Raw genomic sequence first — 25,960 nt, forward strand, 5'->3', positions numbered from 1 at the left:
CGCCTCCCCGCGCCGTCCTCGAGGAACTGGCGGTTGCGGAAGGAAGCGCTTTCGTCAAATGCGGCCGAAAACTAACATTTTGTGTGTTGGGAGAAAAGCCGAACGCGAATTCTGCCGTGCTCCTACATTAGATGAGCGCCAACGGCCATACCATGATGAATACACCGGTTCTCGTCCGATCACCGAAGTTAAGCATCATCGGGCCCGGCTAGTACTTGGATGGGTGACCACCTGGGAAACCCGGGTGCTGTTGGCTCCCTTCCTGTTTTTTTTTTGTTATGTCGCCAGCCCAATTTTCAAACTACCTTTCTGTTGTGACAAAGATGCTTCCTTAAGCCTTTTAAACTACTGTAATGGTACGAAAATGCAGTAATTAACTCAGTTTGAGGGAGAATGTGCTAACCAAGTTTGCCAAGAAGACTTTGAAAACGACAAAACAGTACGAATCGGAAGGTGATTTCTGAAATACGTCACCGCCTATTGTTGTGTAGGAGTGTAGAGTTCCAAATTTGATTTGTAACCACGAATTTATTCCTTAGTCGTCTCGTCTCGTCTCGTCTCGTCTCGTCCCGCAGACGTTTGTCGTGCTTGCGCTGTCATATGGACCACGACCCGAGCGGCAGCGAGCGGCAGTCGAGCAAAGTCGGGACAAGTCGGGACGGGGACAGGGACAGGGATAGGAATGGTGCGAATGCACTGCAAACTACGCAGACACCTGGTGTGAGGCGAGGCGAGGCGAGGCGTGGCGAGGCGAGGAAGCCCACATCGCTACCAGTGGGCCCTCCAGCACGACACTGCCACACCCCGCACAGGCCCTCCGCTGAACACCAGGGACAAGATGCGTCCTCCGCTAGTGTCGAAGGCTGCACGCGCCCAGCGAATGACAGGGGGTGCAACGAGCAGCAGTGCGTCTAACACACGCGGCGGTGCGCCCGCCAATTCGGCCGTCACTCTGCTGGGACGCCGGGCGTGCCTCCCCGCGCCGTCCTCGAGGAACTGGCGGTTGCGGAAGGAAGCGCTTTCGTCAAATGCGGCCGAAAACTAACATTTTGTGTGTTGGGAGAAAAGCCGAACGCGAATTCTGCCGTGCTCCTACATTAGATGAGCGCCAACGGCCATACCATGATGAATACACCGGTTCTCGTCCGATCACCGAAGTTAAGCATCATCGGGCCCGGCTAGTACTTGGATGGGTGACCGCCTAGGAAACCCGGGTGCTGTTGGCTCCCTTACTGTTTTTTTTTTGTTATGTCGCCAGCCCAATTTTCAAACTACCTTTCTGTTGTGACAAAGATGCTTCCTTAAGCCTTTTAAACTACTGTAATGGAACGAAAATGCAGTAATTAACGCAGTTTGAGGGAGAATGTGCTAACCAAGTTTGCCAAGAAGACTTTGAAAACGACAAAACAATACGAATCGGCAGGTGATTTCTGAAATACGTCACCGCCTATTGTTGTGTAGGTGTGTTGAGTTCCAAATTTGATTTGTAACCACGAACTTATTCCTTAGTCGTCTCGTCTCGTCTCGTCTCGTCCCGCAGACGTTTGTCGTGCTTGCGCTGTCATATGGACCACGACCCGAGCGGCAGCGAGCGGCAGTCGAGCAAAGTCGGCACAAGTCGGGACGGGGACAGGGACAGGGATAGGAATGGTGCGAATGCACTGCAAACTACGCAGACACCTGGTGTGAGGCGAGGCGAGGCGAGGCGAGGCGAGGCGAGGCGAGGAAGCCCACATCGCTACCAGTGGGCCCTCCAGCACGACACTGCCACACCCCGCACAGGCCCTCCGCTGAACACCAAGGACAAGATGCGTCCTCCGCTAGTGTCGAAGGCTGCACGCGCCCAGCGAATGACAGGGGGTGCAACGAGCAGCAGTGCGTCTCACACACGCGGCGGTGCGCCCGCCAATTCGGCCGTCACTCTGCTGGGACGCCGGGCGCGCCTCCCCGCGCCGTCCTCGAGGAACTGGCGGTTGCGGAAGGAAGCGCTTTCGTCAAATGCGGCCGAAAACTAACATTTTGTGTGTTGGGAGAAAAGCCGAACGCGAATTCTGCCGTGCTCCTACATTAGATGAGCGCCAACGGCCATACCATGATGAATACACCGGTTCTCGTCCGATCACCGAAGTTAAGCATCATCGTGCCCGGCTAGTACTTGGATGGGTGACCGCCTGGGAAACCCGGGTGCTGTTGGCTCCCTTCCTGTTTTTTTTTTGGTTATGTCGCCAGCCCAATTTTCTAACTACCTTTCTGTTGTGACAAAGATGCTTCCTTAAGCCTTTTAAACTACTGTAATGGTACGAAAATGCAGTAATTAACTCAGTTTGAGGGAGAATGTGCTAACCAAGTTTGCCAAGAAGACTTTGAAAACGACAAAACAGTACGAATCGGAAGGTGATTTCTGAAATACGTCACCGCCTATTGTTGTGTAGGAGTGTAGAGTTCCAAATTTGATTTGTAACCACGAATTTATTCCTTAGTCGTCTCGTCTCGTCTCGTCTCGTCTCGTCCCGCAGACGTTTGTCGTGCTTGCGCTGTCATATGGACCACGACCCGAGCGGCAGCGAGCGGCAGTCGAGCAAAGTCGGGACAAGTCGGGACGGGGACAGGGACAGGGATAGGAATGGTGCGAATGCACTGCAAACTACGCAGACACCTGGTGTGAGGCGAGGCGAGGCGAGGCGTGGCGAGGCGAGGAAGCCCACATCGCTACCAGTGGGCCCTCCAGCACGACACTGCCACACCCCGCACAGGCCCTCCGCTGAACACCAGGGAAAAGATGCGTCCTCCGCTAGTGTCGAAGGCTGCACGCGCCCAGCGAATGACAGGGGGTGCAACGAGCAGCAGTGCGTCTCACACACGCGGCGGTGCGCCCGCCAATTCGGCCGTCACTCTGCTGGGACGCCGGGCGTGCCTCCCCGCGCCGTCCTCGAGGAACTGGCGGTTGCGGAAGGAAGCGCTTTCGTCAAATGCGGCCGAAAACTAACATTTTGTGTGTTGGGAGAAAAGCCGAACGCGAATTCTGCCGTGCTCCTACATTAGATGAGCGCCAACGGCCATACCATGATGAATACACCGGTTCTCGTCCGATCACCGAAGTTAAGCATCATCGGGCCCGGCTAGTACTTGGATGGGTGACCGCCTGGGAAACCCGGGTGCTGTTGGCTCCCTTACTGTTTTTTTTTTGTTATGTCGCCAGCCCAATTTTCAAACTACCTTTCTGTTGTGACAAAGATGCTTCCTTAAGCCTTTTAAACTACTGTAATGGAACGAAAATGCAGTAATTAACGCAGTTTGAGGGAGAATGTGCTAACCAAGTTTGCCAAGAAGACTTTGAAAACGACAAAACAATACGAATCGGCAGGTGATTTCTGAAATACGTCACCGCCTATTGTTGTGTAGGTGTGTTGAGTTCCAAATTTGATTTGTAACCACGAACTTATTCCTTAGTCGTCTCGTCTCGTCTCGTCTCGTCCCGCAGACGTTTGTCGTGCTTGCGCTGTCATATGGACCACGACCCGAGCGGCAGCGAGCGGCAGTCGAGCAAAGTCGGCACAAGTCGGGACGGGGACAGGGACAGGGATAGGAATGGTGCGAATGCACTGCAAACTACGCAGACACCTGGTGTGAGGCGAGGCGAGGCGAGGCGAGGCGAGGCGAGGAAGCCCACATCGCTACCAGTGGGCCCTCCAGCACGACACTGCCATACCCCGCACAGGCCCTCCGCTGAACACCAAGGACAAGATGCGTCCTCCGCTAGTGTCGAAGGCTGCACGCGCCCAGCGAATGACAGGGGGTGCAACGAGCAGCAGTGCGTCTCACACACGCGGCGGTGCGCCCGCCAATTCGGCCGTCACTCTGCTGGGACGCCGGGCGCGCCTCCCCGCGCCGTCCTCAAGGAACTGGCGGTTGCGGAAGGAAGCGCTTTCGTCAAATGCGGCCGAAAACTAACATTTTGTGTGTTGGGAGAAAAGCCGAACGCGAATTCTGCCGTGCTCCTACATTAGATGAGCGCCAACGGCCATACCATGATGAATACACCGGTTCTCGTCCGATCACCGAAGTTAAGCATCATCGTGCCCGGCTAGTACTTGGATGGGTGACCGCCTGGGAAACCCGGGTGCTGTTGGCTCCCTTCCTGTTTTTTTTTTGGTTATGTCGCCAGCCCAATTTTCTAACTACCTTTCTGTTGTGACAAAGATGCTTCCTTAAGCCTTTTAAACTACTGTAATGGTACGAAAATGCAGTAATTAACTCAGTTTGAGGGAGAATGTGCTAACCAAGTTTGCCAAGAAGACTTTGAAAACGACAAAACAGTACGAATCGGAAGGTGATTTCTGAAATACGTCACCGCCTATTGTTGTGTAGGAGTGTAGAGTTCCAAATTTGATTTGTAACCACGAATTTATTCCTTAGTCGTCTCGTCTCGTCTCGTCTCGTCTCGTCCCGCAGACGTTTGTCGTGCTTGCGCTGTCATATGGACCACGACCCGAGCGGCAGCGAGCGGCAGTCGAGCAAAGTCGGGACAAGTCGGGACGGGGACAGGGACAGGGATAGGAATGGTGCGAATGCACTGCAAACTACGCAGACACCTGGTGTGAGGCGAGGCGAGGCGAGGCGAGGCGAGGCGAGGAAGCCCACATCGCTACCATTGGGCCCTCCAGCACGACACTGCCACACCCCGCACAGGCCCTCCGCTGAACACCAGGGACAAGATGCGCCTTCCGCTAGTGTCGAAGGCTGCACGCGCCCAGCGAATGACAGGGGGTGCAACGAGCAGCAGTGCGTCTCACACACGCGGCGGTGCGCCCGCCAATTCGGCCGTCACTCTGCTGGGACGCCGGGCGCGCCTCCCCGCGCCGTCCTCGAGGAACTGGCGGTTGCGGAAGGAAGCGCTTTCGTCAAATGCGGCCGAAAACTAACATTTTGTGTGTTGGGAGAAAAGCCGAACGCGAATTCTGCCGTGCTCCTACATTAGATGAGCGCCAACGGCCATACCATGATGAATACACCGGTTCTCGTCCGATCACCGAAGTTAAGCATCATCGGGCCCGGCTAGTACTTGGATGGGTGACCGCCTGGAAAACCCGGGTGCTGCTGGCTCCCTTCCTGTTTTTCTTTTGTTATGTCGCCAGCCCAATTTTCAAACTACCTTTCTGTTGTGACAAAGATGCTTCCTTAAGCCTTTTAAACTACTGTAATGGTACGAAAATGCAGTAATTAACTCAGTTTGAGGGAGAATGTGCTAACCAAGTTTGCCAAGAAGACTTTGAAAACGACAAAACACTACGAATCGGCAGGTGATTTCTGAAATACGTCACCGCCTATTGTTGTGTAGGAGTGTAGAGTTACAAATTTGATTTGTAACCACGAATTTATTCCTTAGTCGTCTCGTCTCGTCTCGTCTCGTCTCGTCCCGCAGACGTTTGTCGTGCTTGCGCTGTCATATGGACCACGACCCGAGCGGCAGCGAGCGGCAGTCGAGCAAAGTCGGGACAAGTCGGGACGGGGACAGGGACAGGGATAGGAATGGTGCGAATGCACTGCAAACTACGCAGACACCTGGTGTGAGGCGAGGCGAGGCGAGGCGAGGCGAGGCGAGGAAGCCCACATCGCTACCATTGGGCCCTCCAGCACGACACTGCCACACCCCGCACAGGCCCTCCGCTGAACACCAGGGACAAGATGCGCCTTCCGCTAGTGTCGAAGGCTGCACGCGCCCAGCGAATGACAGGGGGTGCAACGAGCAGCAGTGCGTCTCACACACGCGGCGGTGCGCCCGCCAATTCGGCCGTCACTCTGCTGGGACGCCGGGCGCGCCTCCCCGCGCCGTCCTCGAGGAACTGGCGGTTGCGGAAGGAAGCGCTTTCGTCAAATGCGGCCGAAAACTAACATTTTGTGTGTTGGGAGAAAAGCCGAACGCGAATTCTGCCGTGCTCCTACATTAGATGAGCGCCAACGGCCATACCATGATGAATACACCGGTTCTCGTCCGATCACCGAAGTTAAGCATCATCGGGCCCGGCTAGTACTTGGATGGGTGACCGCCTGGAAAACCCGGGTGCTGCTGGCTCCCTTCCTGTTTTTCTTTTGTTATGTCGCCAGCCCAATTTTCAAACTACCTTTCTGTTGTGACAAAGATGCTTCCTTAAGCCTTTTAAACTACTGTAATGGTACGAAAATGCAGTAATTAACTCAGTTTGAGGGAGAATGTGCTAACCAAGTTTGCCAAGAAGACTTTGAAAACGACAAAACACTACGAATCGGCAGGTGATTTCTGAAATACGTCACCGCCTATTGTTGTGTAGGAGTGTAGAGTTCCAAATTTGATTTGTAACCACGAATTTATTCCTTAGTCGTCTCGTCTCGTCTCGTCTCGTCTCGTCCCGCAGACGTTTGTCGTGCTTGCGCTGTCATATGGACCACGACCCGAGCGGCAGCGAGCGGCAGTCGAGCAAAGTCGGGACAAGTCGGGACGGGGACAGGGACAGGGATAGGAATGGTGCGAATGCACTGCAAACTACGCAGACACCTGGTGTGAGGCGAGGCGAGGCGAGGCGAGGCGAGGCGAGGAAGCCCACATCGCTACCATTGGGCCCTCCAGCACGACACTGCCACACCCCGCACAGGCCCTCCGCTGAACACCAGGGACAAGATGCGCCTTCCGCTATGTCGAAGGCTGCACGCGCCCAGCGAATGACAGGGGGTGCAACGAGCAGCAGTGCGTCTCACACACGCGGCGGTGCGCCCGCCAATTCGGCCGTCACTCTGCTGGGACGCCGGGCGCGCCTCCCCGCGCCGTCCTCGAGGAACTGGCGGTTGCGGAAGGAAGCGCTTTCGTCAAATGCGGCCGAAAACTAACATTTTGTGTGTTGGGAGAAAAGCCGAACGCGAATTCTGCCGTGCTCCTACATTAGATGAGCGCCAACGGCCATACCATGATGAATACACCGGTTCTCGTCCGATCACCGAAGTTAAGCATCATCGGGCCCGGCTAGTACTTGGATGGGTGACCGCCTGGAAAACCCGGGTGCTGCTGGCTCCCTTCCTGTTTTTCTTTTGTTATGTCGCCAGCCCAATTTTCAAACTACCTTTCTGTTGTGACAAAGATGCTTCCTTAAGCCTTTTAAACTACTGTAATGGTACGAAAATGCAGTAATTAACTCAGTTTGAGGGAGAATGTGCTAACCAAGTTTGCCAAGAAGACTTTGAAAACGACAAAACACTACGAATCGGCAGGTGATTTCTGAAATACGTCACCGCCTATTGTTGTGTAGGAGTGTAGAGTTCCAAATTTGATTTGTAACCACGAATTTATTCCTTAGTCGTCTCGTCTCGTCTCGTCTCGTCTCGTCCCGCAGACGTTTGTCGTGCTTGCGCTGTCATATGGACCACGACCCGAGCGGCAGCGAGCGGCAGTCGAGCAAAGTCGGGACAAGTCGGGACGGGGACAGGGACAGGGATAGGAATGGTGCGAATGCACTGCAAACTACGCAGACACCTGGTGTGAGGCGAGGCGAGGCGAGGCGAGGCGAGGCGAGGAAGCCCACATCGCTACCATTGGGCCCTCCAGCACGACACTGCCACACCCCGCACAGGCCCTCCGCTGAACACCAGGGACAAGATGCGCCTTCCGCTATGTCGAAGGCTGCACGCGCCCAGCGAATGACAGGGGGTGCAACGAGCAGCAGTGCGTCTCACACACGCGGCGGTGCGCCCGCCAATTCGGCCGTCACTCTGCTGGGACGCCGGGCGCGCCTCCCCGCGCCGTCCTCGAGGAACTGGCGGTTGCGGAAGGAAGCGCTTTCGTCAAATGCGGCCGAAAACTAACATTTTGTGTGTTGGGAGAAAAGCCGAACGCGAATTCTGCCGTGCTCCTACATTAGATGAGCGCCAACGGCCATACCATGATGAATACACCGGTTCTCGTCCGATCACCGAAGTTAAGCATCATCGGGCCCGGCTAGTACTTGGATGGGTGACCGCCTGGAAAACCCGGGTGCTGCTGGCTCCCTTCCTGTTTTTCTTTTGTTATGTCGCCAGCCCAATTTTCAAACTACCTTTCTGTTGTGACAAAGATGCTTCCTTAAGCCTTTTAAACTACTGTAATGGTACGAAAATGCAGTAATTAACTCAGTTTGAGGGAGAATGTGCTAACCAAGTTTGCCAAGAAGACTTTGAAAACGACAAAACACTACGAATCGGCAGGTGATTTCTGAAATACGTCACCGCCTATTGTTGTGTAGGAGTGTAGAGTTACAAATTTGATTTGTAACCACGAATTTATTCCTTAGTCGTCTCGTCTCGTCTCGTCTCGTCTCGTCCCGCAGACGTTTGTCGTGCTTGCGCTGTCATATGGACCACGACCCGAGCGGCAGCGAGCGGCAGTCGAGCAAAGTCGGGACAAGTCGGGACGGGGACAGGGACAGGGATAGGAATGGTGCGAATGCACTGCAAACTACGCAGACACCTGGTGTGAGGCGAGGCGAGGCGAGGCGAGGCGAGGCGAGGAAGCCCACATCGCTACCATTGGGCCCTCCAGCACGACACTGCCACACCCCGCACAGGCCCTCCGCTGAACACCAGGGACAAGATGCGCCTTCCGCTAGTGTCGAAGGCTGCACGCGCCCAGCGAATGACAGGGGGTGCAACGAGCAGCAGTGCGTCTCACACACGCGGCGGTGCGCCCGCCAATTCGGCCGTCACTCTGCTGGGACGCCGGGCGCGCCTCCCCGCGCCGTCCTCGAGGAACTGGCGGTTGCGGAAGGAAGCGCTTTCGTCAAATGCGGCCGAAAACTAACATTTTGTGTGTTGGGAGAAAAGCCGAACGCGAATTCTGCCGTGCTCCTACATTAGATGAGCGCCAACGGCCATACCATGATGAATACACCGGTTCTCGTCCGATCACCGAAGTTAAGCATCATCGGGCCCGGCTAGTACTTGGATGGGTGACCGCCTGGAAAACCCGGGTGCTGCTGGCTCCCTTCCTGTTTTTCTTTTGTTATGTCGCCAGCCCAATTTTCAAACTACCTTTCTGTTGTGACAAAGATGCTTCCTTAAGCCTTTTAAACTACTGTAATGGTACGAAAATGCAGTAATTAACTCAGTTTGAGGGAGAATGTGCTAACCAAGTTTGCCAAGAAGACTTTGAAAACGACAAAACACTACGAATCGGCAGGTGATTTCTGAAATACGTCACCGCCTATTGTTGTGTAGGAGTGTAGAGTTCCAAATTTGATTTGTAACCACGAATTTATTCCTTAGTCGTCTCGTCTCGTCTCGTCTCGTCTCGTCCCGCAGACGTTTGTCGTGCTTGCGCTGTCATATGGACCACGACCCGAGCGGCAGCGAGCGGCAGTCGAGCAAAGTCGGGACAAGTCGGGACGGGGACAGGGACAGGGATAGGAATGGTGCGAATGCACTGCAAACTACGCAGACACCTGGTGTGAGGCGAGGCGAGGCGAGGCGAGGCGAGGCGAGGAAGCCCACATCGCTACCATTGGGCCCTCCAGCACGACACTGCCACACCCCGCACAGGCCCTCCGCTGAACACCAGGGACAAGATGCGCCTTCCGCTATGTCGAAGGCTGCACGCGCCCAGCGAATGACAGGGGGTGCAACGAGCAGCAGTGCGTCTCACACACGCGGCGGTGCGCCCGCCAATTCGGCCGTCACTCTGCTGGGACGCCGGGCGCGCCTCCCCGCGCCGTCCTCGAGGAACTGGCGGTTGCGGAAGGAAGCGCTTTCGTCAAATGCGGCCGAAAACTAACATTTTGTGTGTTGGGAGAAAAGCCGAACGCGAATTCTGCCGTGCTCCTACATTAGATGAGCGCCAACGGCCATACCATGATGAATACACCGGTTCTCGTCCGATCACCGAAGTTAAGCATCATCGGGCCCGGCTAGTACTTGGATGGGTGACCGCCTGGAAAACCCGGGTGCTGCTGGCTCCCTTCCTGTTTTTCTTTTGTTATGTCGCCAGCCCAATTTTCAAACTACCTTTCTGTTGTGACAAAGATGCTTCCTTAAACCTTTTAAACTACTGTAATGGTACGAAAATGCAGTAATTAACTCAGTTTGAGGGAGAATGTGCTAACCAAGTTTGCCAAGAAGACTTTGAAAACGACAAAACAGTACGAATCGGCAGGTGATTTCTGAAATACGTCACCGCCTATTGTTGTGTAGGAGTGTAGAGTTACAAATTTGATTTGTAACCACGAATTTATTCCTTAGTCGTCTCGTCTCGTCTCGTCTCGTCTCGTCCCGCAGACGTTTGTCGTGCTTGCGCTGTCATATGGACCACGACCCGAGCGGCAGCGAGCGGCAGTCGAGCAAAGTCGGGACAAGTCGGGACGGGGACAGGGACAGGGATAGGAATGGTGCGAATGCACTGCAAACTACGCAGACACCTGGTGTGAGGCGAGGCGAGGCGAGGCGAGGAAGCCCACATCGCTACCATTGGGCCCTCCAGCACGACACTGCCACACCCCGCACAGGCCCTCCGCTGAACACCAGGGACAAGATGCGCCTTCCGCTAGTGTCGAAGGCTGCACGCGCCCAGCGAATGACAGGGGGTGCAACGAGCAGCAGTGCGTCTCACACACGCGGCGGTGCGCCCGCCAATTCGGCCGTCACTCTGCTGGGACGCCGGGCGCGCCTCCCCGCGCCGTCCTCGAGGAACTGGCGGTTGCGGAAGGAAGCGCTTTCGTCAAATGCGGCCGAAAACTAACATTTTGTGTGTTGGGAGAAAAGCCGAACGCGAATTCTGCCGTGCTCCTACATTAGATGAGCGCCAACGGCCATACCATGATGAATACACCGGTTCTCGTCCGATCACCGAAGTTAAGCATCATCGGGCCCGGCTAGTACTTGGATGGGTGACCGCCTGGAAAACCCGGGTGCTGCTGGCTCCCTTCCTGTTTTTCTTTTGTTATGTCGCCAGCCCAATTTTCTAACTACCTTTCTGTTGTGACAAAGATGCTTCCTTAAGCCTTTTAAACTACTGTAATGGTACGAAAATGCAGTAATTAACTCAGTTTGAGGGAGAATGTGCTAACCAAGTTTGCCAAGAAGACTTTGAAAACGACAAAACACTACGAATCGGCAGGTGATTTCTGAAATACGTCACCGCCTATTGTTGTGTAGGAGTGTAGAGTTACAAATTTGATTTGTAACCACGAATTTATTCCTTAGTCGTCTCGTCTCGTCTCGTCTCGTCTCGTCCCGCAGACGTTTGTCGTGCTTGCGCTGTCATATGGACCACGACCCGAGCGGCAGCGAGCGGCAGTCGAGCAAAGTCGGGACAAGTCGGGACGGGGACAGGGACAGGGATAGGAATGGTGCGAATGCACTGCAAACTACGCAGACACCTGGTGTGAGGCGAGGCGAGGCGAGGCGAGGCGAGGCGAGGAAGCCCACATCGCTACCAGTGGGCCCTCCAGCACGACACTGCCACACCCCGCACAGGCCCTCCGCTGAACACCAAGGACAAGATGCGTCCTCCGCTAGTGTCGAAGGCTGCACGCGCCCAGCGAATGACAGGGGGTGCAACGAGCAGCAGTGCGTCTCACACACGCGGCGGTGCGCCCGCCAATTCGGCCGTCACTCTGCTGGGACGCCGGGCGCGCCTCCCCGCGCCGTCCTCGAGGAACTGGCGGTTGCGGAAGGAAGCGCTTTCGTCAAATGCGGCCGAAAACTAACATTTTGTGTGTTGGGAGAAAAGCCGAACGCGAATTCTGCCGTGCTCCTACATTAGATGAGCGCCAACGGCCATACCATGATGAATACACCGGTTCTCGTCCGATCACCGAAGTTAAGCATCATCGGGCCCGGCTAGTACTTGGATGGGTGACCGCCTGGGAAACCCGGGTGCTGTTGGCTCCCTTCCTGTTTTTTTTTTTTGTTATGTCGCCAGCCCAATTTTCTAACTACCTTTCTGTTGTGACAAAGATGCTTCCTTAAGCCTTTTAAACTACTGTAATGGTACGAAAATGCAGTAATTAACTCAGTTTGAGGGAGAATGTGCTAACCAAGTTTGCCAAGAAGACTTTGAAAACGACAAAACACTACGAATCGGCAGGTGATTTCTGAAATACGTCACCGCCTATTGTTGTGTAGGAGTGTAGAGTTACAAATTTGATTTGTAACCACGAATTTATTCCTTAGTCGTCTCGTCTCGTCTCGTCTCGTCTCGTCCCGCAGACGTTTGTCGTGCTTGCGCTGTCATATGGACCACGACCCGAGCGGCAGCGAGCGGCAGTCGAGCAAAGTCGGGACAAGTCGGGACGGGGACAGGGACAGGGATAGGAATGGTGCGAATGCACTGCAAACTACGCAGACACCTGGTGTGAGGCGAGGCGAGGCGAGGCGAGGCGAGGCGAGGAAGCTTACATCGCTACCAGTGGGCCCTCCAGCACGACACTGCCACACCCCGCACAGGCCCTCCGCTGAACACCAAGGACAAGTTGCGTCCTCCGCTAGTGTCGAAGGCTGCACGCGCCCAGCGAATGACAGGGGGTGCAACGAGCAGCAGTGCGTCTCACACACGCGGCGGTGCGCCCGCCAATTCGGCCGTCACTCTGCTGGGACGCCGGGCGCGCCTCCCCGCGCCGTCCTCGAGGAACTGGCGGTTGCGGAAGGAAGCGCTTTCGTCAAATGCGGCCGAAAACTAACATTTTGTGTGTTGGGAGAAAAGCCGAACGCGAATTCTGCCGTGCTCCTACATTAGATGAGCGCCAACGGCCATACCATGATGAATACACCGGTTCTCGTCCGATCACCGAAGTTAAGCATCATCGTGCCCGGCTAGTACTTGGATGGGTGACCGCCTGGGAAACCCGGGTGCTGTTGGCTCCCTTCCTGTTTTTTTTTTTGTTATGTCGCCAGCCCAATTTTCTAACTACCTTTCTGTTGTGACAAAGATGCTTCCTTAAGCCTTTTAAACTACTGTAATGGTACGAAAATGCAGTAATTAACTCAGTTTGAGGGAGAATGTGCTAACCAAGTTTGCCAAGAAGACTTTGAAAACGACAAAACAGTACGAATCGGAAGGTGATTTCTGAAATACGTCACCGCCTATTGTTGTGTAGGAGTGTAGAGTTCCAAATTTGATTTGTAACCACGAATTTATTCCTTAGTCGTCTCGTCTCGTCTCGTCTCGTCTCGTCCCGCAGACGTTTGTCGTGCTTGCGCTGTCATATGGACCACGACCCGAGCGGCAGCGAGCGGCAGTCGAGCAAAGTCGGGACAAGTCGGGACGGGGACAGGGACAGGGATAGGAATGGTGCGAATGCACTGCAAACTACGCAGACACCTGGTGTGAGGCGAGGCGAGGCGAGGCGAGGAAGCCCACATCGCTACCAGTGGGCCCTCCAGCACGACACTGCCACACTCCGCACAGGCCCTCCGCTGAACACCAGGGACAAGATTCGTCCTCCGCTAGTGTCGAAGGCCGCACGCACCCAGCGAATGACAGGGGGTGCAACGAGCAGCAGTGCGTCTCACACACGCGGCGGTGCGCCCGCCAATTCGGCCGTCACTCTGCTGGGACGCCGGGCGCGCCTCCCCGCGCCGTCCTCGAGGAACTGGCGGTTGCGGAAGGAAGCGCTTTCGTCAAATGCGGCCGAAAACTAACATTTTGTGTGTTGGGAGAAAAGCCGAACGCGAATTCTGCCGTGCTCCTACATTAGCTGAGCGCCAACGGCCATACCATGATGAATACACCGGTTCTCGTCCGATCACCGAAGTTAAGCATCATCGGGCCCGGCTAGTACTTGGATGGGTGACCACCTGGGAAACCCGGGTGCTGTTGGCTCCCTTCCTGTTTTTTTTTTTGTTATGTCGCCAGCCCAATTTTCAAACTACCTTTCTGTTGTGACAAAGATGCTTCCTTAAGCCTTTTAAACTACTGTAATGGTACGAAAATGCAGTAATTAACTCAGTTTGAGGGAGAATGTGCTAACCAAGTTTGCCAAGAAGACTTTGAAAACGACAAAACACTACGAATCGGCAGGTGATTTCTGAAATACGTCACCGCCTATTGTTGTGTAGGAGTGTAGAGTTACAAATTTGATTTGTAACCACGAATTTATTCCTTAGTCGTCTCGTCTCGTCTCGTCTCGTCTCGTCCCGCAGACGTTTGTCGTGCTTGCGCTGTCATATGGACCACGACCCGAGCGGCAGCGAGCGGCAGTCGAGCAAAGTCGGGACAAGTCGGGACGGGGACAGGGACAGGGATAGGAATGGTGCGAATGCACTGCAAACTACGCAGACACCTGGTGTGAGGCGAGGCGAGGCGAGGCGAGGCGAGGCGAGGAAGCTTACATCGCTACCAGTGGGCCCTCCAGCACGACACTGCCACACCCCGCACAGGCCCTCCGCTGAACACCAAGGACAAGTTGCGTCCTCCGCTAGTGTCGAAGGCTGCACGCGCCCAGCGAATGACAGGGGGTGCAACGAGCAGCAGTGCGTCTCACACACGCGGCGGTGCGCCCGCCAATTCGGCCGTCACTCTGCTGGGACGCCGGGCGCGCCTCCCCGCGCCGTCCTCGAGGAACTGGCGGTTGCGGAAGGAAGCGCTTTCGTCAAATGCGGCCGAAAACTAACATTTTGTGTGTTGGGAGAAAAGCCGAACGCGAATTCTGCCGTGCTCCTACATTAGATGAGCGCCAACGGCCATACCATGATGAATACACCGGTTCTCGTCCGATCACCGAAGTTAAGCATCATCGTGCCCGGCTAGTACTTGGATGGGTGACCGCCTGGGAAACCCGGGTGCTGTTGGCTCCCTTCCTGTTTTTTTTTTTGTTATGTCGCCAGCCCAATTTTCTAACTACCTTTCTGTTGTGACAAAGATGCTTCCTTAAGCCTTTTAAACTACTGTAATGGTACGAAAATGCAGTAATTAACTCAGTTTGAGGGAGAATGTGCTAACCAAGTTTGCCAAGAAGACTTTGAAAACGACAAAACAGTACGAATCGGAAGGTGATTTCTGAAATACGTCACCGCCTATTGTTGTGTAGGAGTGTAGAGTTCCAAATTTGATTTGTAACCACGAATTTATTCCTTAGTCGTCTCGTCTCGTCTCGTCTCGTCTCGTCCCGCAGACGTTTGTCGTGCTTGCGCTGTCATATGGACCACGACCCGAGCGGCAGCGAGCGGCAGTCGAGCAAAGTCGGGACAAGTCGGGACGGGGACAGGGACAGGGATAGGAATGGTGCGAATGCACTGCAAACTACGCAGACACCTGGTGTGAGGCGAGGCGAGGCGAGGCGAGGCGAGGCGAGGAAGCCCACATCGCTACCATTGGGCCCTCCAGCACGACACTGCCACACCCCGCACAGGCCCTCCGCTGAACACCAGGGACAAGATGCGCCTTCCGCTAGTGTCGAAGGCTGCACGCGCCCAGCGAATGACAGGGGGTGCAACGAGCAGCAGTGCGTCTCACACACGCGGCGGTGCGCCCGCCAATTCGGCCGTCACTCTGCTGGGACGCCGGGCGCGCCTCCCCGCGCCGTCCTCGAGGAACTGGCGGTTGCGGAAGGAAGCGCTTTCGTCAAATGCGGCCGAAAACTAACATTTTGTGTGTTGGGAGAAAAGCCGAACGCGAATTCTGCCGTGCTCCTACATTAGATGAGCGCCAACGGCCATACCATGATGAATACACCGGTTCTCGTCCGATCACCGAAGTTAAGCATCATCGGGCCCGGCTAGTACTTGGATGGGTGACCGCCTGGAAAACCCGGGTGCTGCTGGCTCCCTTCCTGTTTTTCTTTTGTTATGTCGCCAGCCCAATTTTCAAACTACCTTTCTGTTGTGACAAAGATGCTTCCTTAAGCCTTTTAAACTACTGTAATGGTACGAAAATGCAGTAATTAACTCAGTTTGAGGGAGAATGTGCTAACCAAGTTTGCCAAGAAGACTTTGAAAACGACAAAACACTACGAATCGGCAGGTGATTTCTGAAATACGTCACCGCCTATTGTTGTGTAAGAGTGTAGAGTTCCAAATTTGATTTGTAACCACGAATTTATTCCTTAGTCGTCTCGTCTCGTCTCGTCTCGTCTCGTCCCGCAGACGTTTGTCGTGCTTGCGCTGTCATATGGACCACGACCCGAGCGGCAGCGAGCGGCAGTCGAGCAAAGTCGGCACAAGTCGGGACGGGGACAGGGACAGGGATAGGAATGGTGCGAATGCACTGCAAACTACGCAGACACCTGGTGTGAGGCGAGGCGAGGCGAGGCGAGGCGAGGCGAGGAAGCTTACATCGCTACCAGTGGGCCCTCCAGCACGACACTGCCACACCCCGCACAGGCCCTCCGCTGAACACCAAGGACAAGTTGCGTCCTCCGCTAGTGTCGAAGGCTGCACGCGCCCAGCGAATGACAGGGGGTGCAACGAGCAGCAGTGCGTCTCACACACGCGGCGGTGCGCCCGCCAATTCGGCCGTCACTCTGCTGGGACGCCGGGCGCGCCTCCCCGCGCCGTCCTCGAGGAACTGGCGGTTGCGGAAGGAAGCGCTTTCGTCAAATGCGGCCGAAAACTAACATTTTGTGTGTTGGGAGAAAAGCCGAACGCGAATTCTGCCGTGCTCCTACATTAGATGAGCGCCAACGGCCATACCATGATGAATACACCGGTTCTCGTCCGATCACCGAAGTTAAGCATCATCGTGCCCGGCTAGTACTTGGATGGGTGACCGCCTGGGAAACCCGGGTGCTGTTGGCTCCCTTCCTGTTTTTTTTTTTGTTATGTCGCCAGCCCAATTTTCTAACTACCTTTCTGTTGTGACAAAGATGCTTCCTTAAGCCTTTTAAACTACTGTAATGGTACGAAAATGCAGTAATTAACTCAGTTTGAGGGAGAATGTGCTAACCAAGTTTGCCAAGAAGACTTTGAAAACGACAAAACAGTACGAATCGGAAGGTGATTTCTGAAATACGTCACCGCCTATTGTTGTGTAGGAGTGTAGAGTTCCAAATTTGATTTGTAACCACGAATTTATTCCTTAGTCGTCTCGTCTCGTCTCGTCTCGTCTCGTCCCGCAGACGTTTGTCGTGCTTGCGCTGTCATATGGACCACGACCCGAGCGGCAGCGAGCGGCAGTCGAGCAAAGTCGGCACAAGTCGGGACGGGGACAGGGACAGGGATAGGAATGGTGCGAATGCACTGCAAACTACGCAGACACCTGGTGTGAGGCGAGGCGAGGCGAGGCGAGGCGAGGCGAGGAAGCTTACATCGCTACCAGTGGGCCCTCCAGCACGACACTGCCACACCCCGCACAGGCCCTCCGCTGAACACCAAGGACAAGTTGCGTCCTCCGCTAGTGTCGAAGGCTGCACGCGCCCAGCGAATGACAGGGGGTGCAACGAGCAGCAGTGCGTCTCACACACGCGGCGGTGCGCCCGCCAATTCGGCCGTCACTCTGCTGGGACGCCGGGCGCGCCTCCCCGCGCCGTCCTCGAGGAACTGGCGGTTGCGGAAGGAAGCGCTTTCGTCAAATGCGGCCGAAAACTAACATTTTGTGTGTTGGGAGAAAAGCCGAACGCGAATTCTGCCGTGCTCCTACATTAGATGAGCGCCAACGGCCATACCATGATGAATACACCGGTTCTCGTCCGATCACCGAAGTTAAGCATCATCGGGCCCGGCTAGTACTTGGATGGGTGACCGCCTGGAAAACCCGGGTGCTGCTGGCTCCCTTCCTGTTTTTCTTTTGTTATGTCGCCAGCCCAATTTTCAAACTACCTTTCTGTTGTGACAAAGATGCTTCCTTAAGCCTTTTAAACTACTGTAATGGTACGAAAATGCAGTAATTAACTCAGTTTGAGGGAGAATGTGCTAACCAAGTTTGCCAAGAAGACTTTGAAAACGACAAAACACTACGAATCGGCAGGTGATTTCTGAAATACGTCACCGCCTATTGTTGTGTAAGAGTGTAGAGTTCCAAATTTGATTTGTAACCACGAATTTATTCCTTAGTCGTCTCGTCTCGTCTCGTCTCGTCTCGTCCCGCAGACGTTTGTCGTGCTTGCGCTGTCATATGGACCACGACCCGAGCGGCAGCGAGCGGCAGTCGAGCAAAGTCGGCACAAGTCGGGACGGGGACAGGGACAGGGATAGGAATGGTGCGAATGCACTGCAAACTACGCAGACACCTGGTGTGAGGCGAGGCGAGGCGAGGCGAGGCGAGGCGAGGAAGCTTACATCGCTACCAGTGGGCCCTCCAGCACGACACTGCCACACCCCGCACAGGCCCTCCGCTGAACACCAAGGACAAGTTGCGTCCTCCGCTAGTGTCGAAGGCTGCACGCGCCCAGCGAATGACAGGGGGTGCAACGAGCAGCAGTGCGTCTCACACACGCGGCGGTGCGCCCGCCAATTCGGCCGTCACTCTGCTGGGACGCCGGGCGCGCCTCCCCGCGCCGTCCTCGAGGAACTGGCGGTTGCGGAAGGAAGCGCTTTCGTCAAATGCGGCCGAAAACTAACATTTTGTGTGTTGGGAGAAAAGCCGAACGCGAATTCTGCCGTGCTCCTACATTAGATGAGCGCCAACGGCCATACCATGATGAATACACCGGTTCTCGTCCGATCACCGAAGTTAAGCATCATCGTGCCCGGCTAGTACTTGGATGGGTGACCGCCTGGGAAACCCGGGTGCTGTTGGCTCCCTTCCTGTTTTTTTTTTGTTATGTCGCCAGCCCAATTTTCTAACTACCTTTCTGTTGTGACAAAGATGCTTCCTTAAGCCTTTTAAACTACTGTAATGGTACGAAAATGCAGTAATTAACTCAGTTTGAGGGAGAATGTGCTAACCAAGTTTGCCAAGAAGACTTTGAAAACGACAAAACAGTACGAATCGGAAGGTGATTTCTGAAATACGTCACCGCCTATTGTTGTGTAGGAGTGTAGAGTTCCAAATTTGATTTGTAACCACGAATTTATTCCTTAGTCGTCTCGTCTCGTCTCGTCTCGTCTCGTCCCGCAGACGTTTGTCGTGCTTGCGCTGTCATATGGACCACGACCCGAGCGGCAGCGAGCGGCAGTCGAGCAAAGTCGGCACAAGTCGGGACGGGGACAGGGACAGGGATAGGAATGGTGCGAATGCACTGCAAACTACGCAGACACCTGGTGTGAGGCGAGGCGAGGCGAGGCGAGGCGAGGCGAGGAAGCTTACATCGCTACCAGTGGGCCCTCCAGCACGACACTGCCACACCCCGCACAGGCCCTCCGCTGAACACCAAGGACAAGTTGCGTCCTCCGCTAGTGTCGAAGGCTGCACGCGCCCAGCGAATGACAGGGGGTGCAACGAGCAGCAGTGCGTCTCACACACGCGGCGGTGCGCCCGCCAATTCGGCCGTCACTCTGCTGGGACGCCGGGCGCGCCTCCCCGCGCCGTCCTCGAGGAACTGGCGGTTGCGGAAGGAAGCGCTTTCGTCAAATGCGGCCGAAAACTAACATTTTGTGTGTTGGGAGAAAAGCCGAACGCGAATTCTGCCGTGCTCCTACATTAGATGAGCGCCAACGGCCATACCATGATGAATACACCGGTTCTCGTCCGATCACCGAAGTTAAGCATCATCGTGCCCGGCTAGTACTTGGATGGGTGACCGCCTGGAAAACCCGGGTGCTGCTGGCTCCCTTCCTGTTTTTCTTTTGTTATGTCGCCAGCCCAATTTTCAAACTACCTTTCTGTTGTGACAAAGATGCTTCCTTAAGCCTTTTAAACTACTGTAATGGTACGAAAATGCAGTAATTAACTCAGTTTGAGGGAGAATGTGCTAACCAAGTTTGCCAAGAAGACTTTGAAAACGACAAAACACTACGAATCGGCAGGTGATTTCTGAAATACGTCACCGCCTATTGTTGTGTAGGAGTGTAGAGTTACAAATTTGATTTGTAACCACGAATTTATTCCTTAGTCGTCTCGTCTCGTCTCGTCTCGTCTCGTCCCGCAGACGTTTGTCGTGCTTGCGCTGTCATATGGACCACGACCCGAGCGGCAGCGAGCGGCAGTCGAGCAAAGTCGGGACAAGTCGGGACGGGGACAGGGACAGGGATAGGAATGGTGCGAATGCACTGCAAACTACGCAGACACCTGGTGTGAGGCGAGGCGAGGCGAGGCGAGGAAGCCCACATCGCTACCAGTGGGCCCTCCAGCACGACACTGCCACACTCCGCACAGGCCCTCCGCTGAACACCAGGGACAAGATTCGTCCTCCGCTAGTGTCGAAGGCCGCACGCACCCAGCGAATGACAGGGGGTGCAACGAGCAGCAGTGCGTCTCACACACGCGGCGGTGCGCCCGCCAATTCGGCCGTCACTCTGCTGGGACGCCGGGCGCGCCTCCCCGCGCCGTCCTCGAGGAACTGGCGGTTGCGGAAGGAAGCGCTTTCGTCAAATGCGGCCGAAAACTAACATTTTGTGTGTTGGGAGAAAAGCCGAACGCGAATTCTGCCGTGCTCCTACATTAGCTGAGCGCCAACGGCCATACCATGATGAATACACCGGTTCTCGTCCGATCACCGAAGTTAAGCATCATCGGGCCCGGCTAGTACTTGGATGGGTGACCACCTGGGAAACCCGGGTGCTGTTGGCTCCCTTCCTGTTTTTTTTTTTGTTATGTCGCCAGCCCAATTTTCAAACTACCTTTCTGTTGTGACAAAGATGCTTCCTTAAGCCTTTTAAACTACTGTAATGGTACGAAAATGCAGTAATTAACTCAGTTTGAGGGAGAATGTGCTAACCAAGTTTGCCAAGAAGACTTTGAAAACGACAAAACAGTACGAATCGGCAGGTGATTTCTGAAATACGTCACCGCCTATTGTTGTGTAGGAGTGTAGAGTTCCAAATTTGATTTGTAACCACGAATTTATTCCTTAGTCGTCTCGTCTCGTCTCGTCTCGTCTCGTCCCGCAGACGTTTGTCGTGCTTGCGCTGTCATATGGACCACGACCCGAGCGGCAGCGAGCGGCAGTCGAGCAAAGTCGGGACAAGTCGGGACGGGGACAGGGACAGGGATAGGAATGGTGCGAATGCACTGCAAACTACGCAGACACCTGGTGTGAGGCGAGGCGAGGCGAGGCGAGGCGAGGCGAGGAAGCCCACATCGCTACCATTGGGCCCTCCAGCACGACACTGCCACACCCCGCACAGGCCCTCCGCTGAACACCAGGGACAAGATGCGCCTTCCGCTAGTGTCGAAGGCTGCACGCGCCCAGCGAATGACAGGGGGTGCAACGAGCAGCAGTGCGTCTCACACACGCGGCGGTGCGCCCGCCAATTCGGCCGTCACTCTGCTGGGACGCCGGGCGCGCCTCCCCGCGCCGTCCTCGAGGAACTGGCGGTTGCGGAAGGAAGCGCTTTCGTCAAATGCGGCCGAAAACTAACATTTTGTGTGTTGGGAGAAAAGCCGAACGCGAATTCTGCCGTGCTCCTACATTAGATGAGCGCCAACGGCCATACCATGATGAATACACCGGTTCTCGTCCGATCACCGAAGTTAAGCATCATCGGGCCCGGCTAGTACTTGGATGGGTGACCGCCTGGAAAACCCGGGTGCTGCTGGCTCCCTTCCTGTTTTTCTTTTGTTATGTCGCCAGCCCAATTTTCAAACTACCTTTCTGTTGTGACAAAGATGCTTCCTTAAGCCTTTTAAACTACTGTAATGGTACGAAAATGCAGTAATTAACTCAGTTTGAGGGAGAATGTGCTAACCAAGTTTGCCAAGAAGACTTTGAAAACGACAAAACAGTACGAATCGGCAGGTGATTTCTGAAATACGTCACCGCCTATTGTTGTGTAGGAGTGTAGAGTTCCAAATTTGATTTGTAACCACGAATTTATTCCTTAGTCGTCTCGTCTCGTCTCGTCTCGTCTCGTCCCGCAGACGTTTGTCGTGCTTGCGCTGTCATATGGACCACGACCCGAGCGGCAGCGAGCGGCAGTCGAGCAAAGTCGGGACAAGTCGGGACGGGGACAGGGACAGGGATAGGAATGGTGCGAATGCACTGCAAACTACGCAGACACCTGGTGTGAGGCGAGGCGAGGCGAGGCGAGGCGAGGAAGCCCACATCGCTACCATTGGGCCCTCCAGCACGACACTGCCACACCCCGCACAGGCCCTCCGCTGAACACCAGGGACAAGATGCGCCTTCCGCTAGTGTCGAAGGCTGCACGCGCCCAGCGAATGACAGGGGGTGCAACGAGCAGCAGTGCGTCTCACACACGCGGCGGTGCGCCCGCCAATTCGGCCGTCACTCTGCTGGGACGCCGGGCGCGCCTCCCCGCGCCGTCCTCGAGGAACTGGCGGTTGCGGAAGGAAGCGCTTTCGTCAAATGCGGCCGAAAACTAACATTTTGTGTGTTGGGAGAAAAGCCGAACGCGAATTCTGCCGTGCTCCTACATTAGATGAGCGCCAACGGCCATACCATGATGAATACACCGGTTCTCGTCCGATCACCGAAGTTAAACATCATCGGGCCCGGCTAGTACTTGGATGGGTGACCGCCTGGAAAACCCGGGTGCTGCTGGCTCCCTTCCTGTTTTTCTTTTGTTATGTCGCCAGCCCAATTTTCAAACTACCTTTCTGTTGTGACAAAGATGCTTCCTTAAGCCTTTTAAACTACTGTAATGGTACGAAAATGCAGTAATTAACTCAGTTTGAGGGAGAATGTGCTAACCAAGTTTGCCAAGAAGACTTTGAAAACGACAAAACAGTACGAATCGGCAGGTGATTTCTGAAATACGTCACCGCCTATTGTTGTGTAGGAGTGTAGAGTTACAAATTTGATTTGTAACCACGAATTTATTCCTTAGTCGTCTCGTCTCGTCTCGTCTCGTCTCGTCCCGCAGACGTTTGTCGTGCTTGCGCTGTCATATGGACCACGACCCGAGCGGCAGCGAGCGGCAGTCGAGCAAAGTCGGGACAAGTCGGGACGGGGACAGGGACAGGGATAGGAATGGTGCGAATGCACTGCAAACTACGCAGACACCTGGTGTGAGGCGAGGCGAGGCGAGGCGAGGAAGCCCACATCGCTACCAGTGGGCCCTCCAGCACGACACTGCCACACTCCGCACAGGCCCTCCGCTGAACACCAGGGACAAGATTCGTCCTCCGCTAGTGTCGAAGGCCGCACGCACCCAGCGAATGACAGGGGGTGCAACGAGCAGCAGTGCGTCTCACACAAGCGGCGGTGCGCCCGCCAATTCGGCCGTCACTCTGCTGGGACGCCGGGCGCGCCTCCCCGCGCCGTCCTCGAGGAACTGGCGGTTGCGGAAGGAAGCGCTTTCGTCAAATGCGGCCGAAAACTAACATTTTGTGTGTTGGGAGAAAAGCCGAACGCGAATTCTGCCGTGCTCCTACATTAGATGAGCGCCAACGGCCATACCATGATGAATACACCGGTTCTCGTCCGATCACCGAAGTTAAGCATCATCGGGCCCGGCTAGTACTTGGATGGGTGACCGCCTGGAAAACTCGGGTGCTGCTGGCTCCCTACCTGTTTTTCTTTTGTTATGTCGCCAGCCCAATTTTCAAACTACCTTTCTGTTGTGACAAAGATGCTTCTTTAAGCCTTTGAAACTACTGTAATGGTACGAAAATGCAGTAATTAACTCAGTTTGAGGGAGAATGTGCTAACCAAGTTTGCCAAGAAGACTTTGAAAACGACAAAACAGTACGAATCGGCAGGTGATTTCTGAAATACGTCACCGCCTATTGTTGTGTAGGAGTGTAGAGTTCCAAATTTGATTTGTAACCACGAATTTATTCCATAGTCGTCTCGTCTCGTCTCGCCTCGTCTCGTCCCGCAGACGTTTGTCATGCTTGCGCTGTCATATGGACCACTACCCGAGCGGCAGCGAGCGGCAGTCGAGCAAAGTCGGAACAAGTCGGGACGGGGACAGGGACAGGGATAGGAATGGTGCGAATGCACTGCAAACTACGCAGACACCTGGTGTGAGGCGAGGCGATGCGAGGCGAGGATAGGCGAGGAAGCCCACATCGCTACCAGTGGGCCCTCCAGCACGACACTGCCACACCCCGCACAGGCCCTCCGCTGAACGTTACAATTCACTATCAGTTTTTCGTCCCATTCGATAATCTAGACTCACAGCAGAACGGCCATAAGGTGCCCGAGGCAGAAATAGACCCATGGAGACAAGTCTGCTGGAGGACGATGTATTGAATCGGGACGCAATTTGAGTGTTCCATCGTCATTAGGTGGCCCTGAACGTTACAATTCACTATCAGTTTTTCGTCCGATTCGAAAATCTTTGACTCACAGCAGAACGGCCCTAAGGTGCCCGAGGCAGCAATGGACCCATGGAGACAAGTCGGCTGGAGGACGATGTATTGTATCGGGACGCAATTTGAGTGATCCATCGTCATTAGGTGGCCCTGAATGTTACAATTCACTATCAGTTTTTCGTCAGATTCGAAAATCTTTGACTGACAGCAGAACGGCCATAAGGTGCCCGAGGCAGCAATAGACCCATGTAGACAAGTCTGCTGGAGGACGATGTATTGAATCGGGACGCAATTTGAGTGATCCATCGTCATTAGGTGGCCCTGAACGTTACAATTCACTATCAGTTTTTCGTCCGATTCGAAAATCTATGACTCACAGCAGAACGGCCATAAGGTGCACGAGGCTGCAATAGACCCATGGAGGCAAGTCTGCTGGAGGACGATGTATTGAATCGGGTCGCAATTTGAGTGATCCATCGTCATTAGTTGGCCCTGAACGTTACAATTCACTATCAGTTTTTCGTCGGATTCGAAAATCTTTGACTCACAGCAGAACGGCCATAAGGTGCACGAGGCAGCAATAGACCCATGGAGACAAGTCTGCTGGAGGACGATGTATTGAATCGGGTCGCAATTTGAGTGATCCATCGTCATTAGGTGGCCCTGAACGTTACAATTCACTATCAGTTTTTCGTCCGATTCGAAAATCTTTGACTCACAGCAGAACGACCATAAGGTGCCCGAGGCAACAATAGACCCATGGAGACAAGTCTGCTGGAGGACGATGTATTGAATCGGGACGCAATTTGAGTGATCCATCGTCATTAGGTGGCCCTGAACTATCAGTTTTTCGTCCGATTCGAAAATCTTTGACTCACAGCAGAACGGCCATAAGGTGCCCGAGGCAGCAATAGACCCATGAAGACAAGTCTGCTGGAGGACGATGTATTGAATCGGGACGCAATTTGAGTGTTCCATCGTCATTAGGAGGCCCTGAACGTTACAATTCACTATCAGTTTTTCGTCCGATTCGAAAATCTTTGACTCACAGCAGAACGGCCATAAGGTGCCCGAGGCAGCAATAGACCCATGGAGACAAGTCTGCTGGAGGACGATGTATTGAATCGGGACGCAATTTGAGTGATCCATCGTCATTAGGTGGCCCTGAAAGTTACAATTCACTATCAGTTTTTCGTCAGATTCGAAAATTTTTGACTCACAGCAGAACGGCCATAAGGTGCCCGAGGCAGCAATAGACCCATGGAGACAAGTCTGCTGGAGGACGATGTATTGAATCGGGACGCAATTTGAGTGATCCATCGTCATTAGGTGGTCCTGAATGATACAATTCACTATCAGTTTTTCGTCCGATTCGAAAATCTTTGACTCACAGCAGAACGGCCCTAAGGTGCCCGAGGCAGCAATAGACCCATGGAGACAAGTCGGCTGGAGGACGATGTATTGAATCGGGACGCAATTTGAGTGATCCATCGTCATTAGGTGGCCCTGAACGTTACAATTCACTATCAGTTTTTCGTCAGATTCGAAAACCTTTGACTCACAGCAGAATGGCCATAAGGTGCCCGAGGAAGCAATAGACCCATGGAGACAAGTCTGCTGGAGGAAGATGTATTGAATCGGGACGCAATTTGAGTGTTCCATCGTCATTAGGTGGCCCTGAACGTTACAATTCACTATCAGTTTTTCGTCCGA

The 25,960-nt window shown here is 54.4% G+C and overlaps 25 non-coding genes across 25 annotated transcripts; all 25 read left to right on the forward strand.

Annotated features, from left to right (window-relative positions):
• Window positions 1-137: 137 nt before the first annotated feature.
• On the forward strand, window positions 138-256 carry LOC126161196 (5S ribosomal RNA). Its single transcript, XR_007534856.1, has one exon. It is a non-coding gene; the product is annotated as a 5S ribosomal RNA (ribosomal RNA).
• An 851-nt stretch (window positions 257-1,107) lies between these two features.
• On the forward strand, window positions 1,108-1,226 carry LOC126161009 (5S ribosomal RNA). The gene has a single exon (XR_007534686.1). It is a non-coding gene; the product is annotated as a 5S ribosomal RNA (ribosomal RNA).
• An 851-nt stretch (window positions 1,227-2,077) lies between these two features.
• LOC126161092 (5S ribosomal RNA) lies at window positions 2,078-2,196 on the forward strand. The gene has a single exon (XR_007534763.1). It is a non-coding gene; the product is annotated as a 5S ribosomal RNA (ribosomal RNA).
• Window positions 2,197-3,048: 852 nt separating this feature from the next.
• LOC126160990 (5S ribosomal RNA) lies at window positions 3,049-3,167 on the forward strand. Its single transcript, XR_007534668.1, has one exon. It is a non-coding gene; the product is annotated as a 5S ribosomal RNA (ribosomal RNA).
• Window positions 3,168-4,013: 846 nt separating this feature from the next.
• LOC126161093 (5S ribosomal RNA) lies at window positions 4,014-4,132 on the forward strand. The gene has a single exon (XR_007534764.1). It is a non-coding gene; the product is annotated as a 5S ribosomal RNA (ribosomal RNA).
• An 852-nt stretch (window positions 4,133-4,984) lies between these two features.
• Window positions 4,985-5,103, forward strand: LOC126161127 (5S ribosomal RNA). Its single transcript, XR_007534796.1, has one exon. It is a non-coding gene; the product is annotated as a 5S ribosomal RNA (ribosomal RNA).
• An 851-nt stretch (window positions 5,104-5,954) lies between these two features.
• Window positions 5,955-6,073, forward strand: LOC126161128 (5S ribosomal RNA). Its single transcript, XR_007534797.1, has one exon. It is a non-coding gene; the product is annotated as a 5S ribosomal RNA (ribosomal RNA).
• An 850-nt stretch (window positions 6,074-6,923) lies between these two features.
• LOC126161130 (5S ribosomal RNA) lies at window positions 6,924-7,042 on the forward strand. Its single transcript, XR_007534798.1, has one exon. It is a non-coding gene; the product is annotated as a 5S ribosomal RNA (ribosomal RNA).
• Window positions 7,043-7,892: 850 nt separating this feature from the next.
• Window positions 7,893-8,011, forward strand: LOC126161131 (5S ribosomal RNA). The gene has a single exon (XR_007534799.1). It is a non-coding gene; the product is annotated as a 5S ribosomal RNA (ribosomal RNA).
• An 851-nt stretch (window positions 8,012-8,862) lies between these two features.
• Window positions 8,863-8,981, forward strand: LOC126161132 (5S ribosomal RNA). The gene has a single exon (XR_007534800.1). It is a non-coding gene; the product is annotated as a 5S ribosomal RNA (ribosomal RNA).
• An 850-nt stretch (window positions 8,982-9,831) lies between these two features.
• LOC126161133 (5S ribosomal RNA) lies at window positions 9,832-9,950 on the forward strand. Its single transcript, XR_007534801.1, has one exon. It is a non-coding gene; the product is annotated as a 5S ribosomal RNA (ribosomal RNA).
• An 841-nt stretch (window positions 9,951-10,791) lies between these two features.
• Window positions 10,792-10,910, forward strand: LOC126161134 (5S ribosomal RNA). The gene has a single exon (XR_007534802.1). It is a non-coding gene; the product is annotated as a 5S ribosomal RNA (ribosomal RNA).
• An 851-nt stretch (window positions 10,911-11,761) lies between these two features.
• On the forward strand, window positions 11,762-11,880 carry LOC126160991 (5S ribosomal RNA). Its single transcript, XR_007534669.1, has one exon. It is a non-coding gene; the product is annotated as a 5S ribosomal RNA (ribosomal RNA).
• An 853-nt stretch (window positions 11,881-12,733) lies between these two features.
• Window positions 12,734-12,852, forward strand: LOC126161094 (5S ribosomal RNA). Its single transcript, XR_007534765.1, has one exon. It is a non-coding gene; the product is annotated as a 5S ribosomal RNA (ribosomal RNA).
• An 842-nt stretch (window positions 12,853-13,694) lies between these two features.
• On the forward strand, window positions 13,695-13,813 carry LOC126161197 (5S ribosomal RNA). Its single transcript, XR_007534857.1, has one exon. It is a non-coding gene; the product is annotated as a 5S ribosomal RNA (ribosomal RNA).
• An 852-nt stretch (window positions 13,814-14,665) lies between these two features.
• Window positions 14,666-14,784, forward strand: LOC126161095 (5S ribosomal RNA). The gene has a single exon (XR_007534766.1). It is a non-coding gene; the product is annotated as a 5S ribosomal RNA (ribosomal RNA).
• Window positions 14,785-15,636: 852 nt separating this feature from the next.
• On the forward strand, window positions 15,637-15,755 carry LOC126161135 (5S ribosomal RNA). The gene has a single exon (XR_007534803.1). It is a non-coding gene; the product is annotated as a 5S ribosomal RNA (ribosomal RNA).
• An 851-nt stretch (window positions 15,756-16,606) lies between these two features.
• LOC126161096 (5S ribosomal RNA) lies at window positions 16,607-16,725 on the forward strand. Its single transcript, XR_007534767.1, has one exon. It is a non-coding gene; the product is annotated as a 5S ribosomal RNA (ribosomal RNA).
• An 852-nt stretch (window positions 16,726-17,577) lies between these two features.
• On the forward strand, window positions 17,578-17,696 carry LOC126161136 (5S ribosomal RNA). The gene has a single exon (XR_007534804.1). It is a non-coding gene; the product is annotated as a 5S ribosomal RNA (ribosomal RNA).
• An 851-nt stretch (window positions 17,697-18,547) lies between these two features.
• Window positions 18,548-18,666, forward strand: LOC126161098 (5S ribosomal RNA). Its single transcript, XR_007534768.1, has one exon. It is a non-coding gene; the product is annotated as a 5S ribosomal RNA (ribosomal RNA).
• An 851-nt stretch (window positions 18,667-19,517) lies between these two features.
• Window positions 19,518-19,636, forward strand: LOC126161158 (5S ribosomal RNA). The gene has a single exon (XR_007534825.1). It is a non-coding gene; the product is annotated as a 5S ribosomal RNA (ribosomal RNA).
• Window positions 19,637-20,477: 841 nt separating this feature from the next.
• Window positions 20,478-20,596, forward strand: LOC126161198 (5S ribosomal RNA). Its single transcript, XR_007534858.1, has one exon. It is a non-coding gene; the product is annotated as a 5S ribosomal RNA (ribosomal RNA).
• An 852-nt stretch (window positions 20,597-21,448) lies between these two features.
• Window positions 21,449-21,567, forward strand: LOC126161138 (5S ribosomal RNA). Its single transcript, XR_007534806.1, has one exon. It is a non-coding gene; the product is annotated as a 5S ribosomal RNA (ribosomal RNA).
• An 846-nt stretch (window positions 21,568-22,413) lies between these two features.
• LOC126161143 (5S ribosomal RNA) lies at window positions 22,414-22,532 on the forward strand. Its single transcript, XR_007534811.1, has one exon. It is a non-coding gene; the product is annotated as a 5S ribosomal RNA (ribosomal RNA).
• Window positions 22,533-23,373: 841 nt separating this feature from the next.
• Window positions 23,374-23,492, forward strand: LOC126161146 (5S ribosomal RNA). The gene has a single exon (XR_007534813.1). It is a non-coding gene; the product is annotated as a 5S ribosomal RNA (ribosomal RNA).
• Window positions 23,493-25,960: the final 2,468 nt, after the last annotated feature.

The sequence above is a fragment of the Schistocerca cancellata genome, unplaced genomic scaffold (assembly GCF_023864275.1).
Source record: "Schistocerca cancellata isolate TAMUIC-IGC-003103 unplaced genomic scaffold, iqSchCanc2.1 HiC_scaffold_1170, whole genome shotgun sequence".
Classification (NCBI taxonomy): Eukaryota; Metazoa; Arthropoda; class Insecta; order Orthoptera; family Acrididae; genus Schistocerca; species Schistocerca cancellata.